The sequence below is a fragment of the Sinocyclocheilus rhinocerous genome, unplaced genomic scaffold (genome assembly GCF_001515625.1).
Source record: "Sinocyclocheilus rhinocerous isolate Xijiao unplaced genomic scaffold, SAMN03320098_v1.1 scaffold1687, whole genome shotgun sequence".
Lineage (NCBI taxonomy): Eukaryota > Metazoa > Chordata > Actinopteri > Cypriniformes > Cyprinidae > Sinocyclocheilus > Sinocyclocheilus rhinocerous.
This window is the reverse complement of record NW_015660051.1, coordinates 1342450-1345108: the sequence shown is the minus strand read 5'-3', so window position 1 is coordinate 1345108 and position 2659 is coordinate 1342450. Positions and strand designations below refer to the sequence as shown.

The 2659-nt window shown below is 37.0% G+C and overlaps 2 long non-coding RNA genes and 1 pseudogene across 2 annotated transcripts; all 3 read left to right on the top strand.

Moving 5' to 3' along the window:
- The window catches only part of LOC107724827 (integrin alpha-6-like), a 16878-nt pseudogene that overhangs the window by 9078 nt on the left and 5141 nt on the right, over positions 1–2659 (top strand).
- LOC107724846 (uncharacterized) lies at positions 58–630 on the top strand. Its single transcript, XR_001638056.1, has 3 exons — positions 58–119; positions 317–468; positions 553–630. It is a non-coding gene; the product is annotated as an uncharacterized LOC107724846 (long non-coding RNA).
- LOC107724845 (uncharacterized) lies at positions 1659–2126 on the top strand. Its single transcript, XR_001638055.1, has 3 exons — positions 1659–1738; positions 1841–1920; positions 2092–2126. It is a non-coding gene; the product is annotated as an uncharacterized LOC107724845 (long non-coding RNA).

Genomic DNA, 2659 nt, shown 5'->3' with positions numbered 1-2659 from the left:
TCTATCTAGATTATTTTGTTTTTAATTTTTTATGCATTTTGAAAACTCTTTTAGCCTTATTACAGCTCAGTCCTGCTTCACTTACACTGTCCAGACACCTACATACAATCACAAACTGAGTGAGTCCATTCCTTGTTCTCCATACCGCATGCTTAAATATCAAAACAATAATGAATGTCCCAGAGCAATCTTTATGAGTCATTCCAGATGGGTGTGTTTGATTAGTTATAATATAACTTGGCAAACATCTTGTCAGAGCAATTTCTTTGAACTTTTTGTGGCATTTGAATCTCAACTGATAGTCGCCTTACTTCAGGGATCAAGTACACACTAAAGGCTGATACAGTGCGGATAGAGAGGGGTCTTCCTTCACGAGTGGTCTTTGTGAATTCTGAGGCTGCCCAGGGATCCCAGGAGCTGTCTGTCCAAGTCAAACAAGAGTGTATCCAGACCAAGCTCAGGCTGCTGGTACTATCAACTCACACTCTGATTTGCTGGTTTTAAGAATTACAAGTGAGAATTCATGATGGAAAACATTTTATTGTGTTTTAGGGAGATATCCAGGACAAGCTGATGAGCATTTCCATCAGCCTGTCTGTTTCTTTGCTGTCTAATAATCCGAAACAGACAGGCTGATGGAATATCACTTGCTGTATTGTTTGCTGGTCATTGTTGCAGACTTCTCCAACAATATATTTATCAATTTGTCGATTTTACTCAATAATGACTGAGCAAAGTGAAGCTGACAAAACATTTTATTTCATTGAAAGAACTGCATTAAATTAAGTGTTTTAGTGAACTAAGGTCTTCTCTTTCCAACAAAAAAAACGAGAATGTTCTCTTAAAGAGACAGTGGCAAGGAAATGAACACAAAGACCATGTTGCCATATGGCCACACCATGCGGTAGAGGGTTAAATATCAAAACAATAATGAATGTCCCAGAGCAATCTTTATGAGTCATTCCAGATGGGTGTGTTTGATTAGTTATAATATAACTTGGCAAACATCTTGTCAGAGCAATTTCTTTGAACTTTTTGTGGCATTTGAATCTCAACTGATAGTCGCCTTACTTCAGGGATCAAGTACACACTAAAGGCTGATACAGTGCGGATAGAGAGGGGTCTTCCTTCACGAGTGGTCTTTGTGAATTCTGAGGCTGCACAGGGATACCAGAAACTGTCTGTCCAGGGCAAACGAGAGTGTATCCAGACCAAGCTCAGGCTGCTGGTACTATCAACTCACACTCTGATTTGCTGGTTTTAAGAATTACAAGTGAGAATTCATGATGGAAAACATTTTATTGTGTTTTAGGGAGATATCCAGGACAAGCTGATGAGCATTTCCATCAGCCTGTCTGTTTCTTTGCTGTCTAATAATCCGAAACAGACAGGCTGATGGAATATCACTTGCTGTATTGTTTGCTGGTCATTGTTGCAGACTTCTCCAACAATATATTTATCAATTTGTCGATTTTACTCAATAATGACTGAGCAAAGTGAAGCTGACAAAACATTTTATTTCATTGAAAGAACTGCATTAAATTAAGTGTTTTAGTGTACATTTTTTCATTAAATTTTTTTGTGTACATTGTTTCAGATTTTGCATATACGTAGGTGGTGTTTTCAAATGCCTTTTGTTTCTATCACGGTGCAGGAAGCTCAGGTGCAGTGTAACCCCAATGAAAATAAAACGCAGGCCGACTGCCAACTTGGAAATCCCTTTAAAAGATACTCGGAGGTATGAAGAATAATAAAAAATTTATTCAGACCATCAAGTACATTTTCAATCTAGAATCAAATTTGTCAGCCTTCTAATTCAGGTTTTTTTCAACACTTCCAGGTTTCATTCTTCCTGATACTTAGCGCAGAAAGGCTTTCCTTGAGAGTAACAAGCGCCAATGTGACTATGTCCCTTAAAACGTAAGACAATTCTAGCTGTGATGATATCTTACCTCTAGTTTAACACTTAATCAACATTGCATTTATAGAAGTCATATAAGGTTATAGCATAAAGAGTTTACAAGCAAATGGGTTTGGAAGTTTAAATGTTTGACTATTTGTTTTTTGTTTTTGTTTGTTTTTTGGCAATAGGATCAGCATTCAAGATATTCCAGTAGTCGTTGCAGAAGCAAAAGAGAGGGGGGATGGGATCGGGAAAGGTCCACGAGCCGGGACTCGAACACGGGACGCCCGAAGCGTAATGGCGCTACATGTCGACGCGCTGCCCACGAGGCTATCGGGTTAAATGTGAAACAAAAAGTATTAATTTCTTTATTTTACCAAGGACACAAAAATTGTCAAAAGTGACAGTAAAGACATTTATAATGCTACAAAAGATTTATATTTCAAATAATTGCTGTTCTTTTTAACTTTCTATTCATTAAAGATGAATATTGTTTTCAATATTGATTATAATAAGAAATGTTTAAAATATAAAAAATGTTATTTTCTATTTTTGTTCAAGTGAATGTAGCCTAGGTGATCATAAAAGACTTTAAAAAACATTTTTTTAAATCTTACTGAACGGTAGTGTACAAGCATTAATGTGTATTCTGCAACTCTTGTGATTGAAAGTTCTTGTGATTTAAAGCCGTGCTTCTCAACTTGTTTGGCCATGGGACCCACATTTTCCCATGGTCATCAAGCCTCGACCCACTTT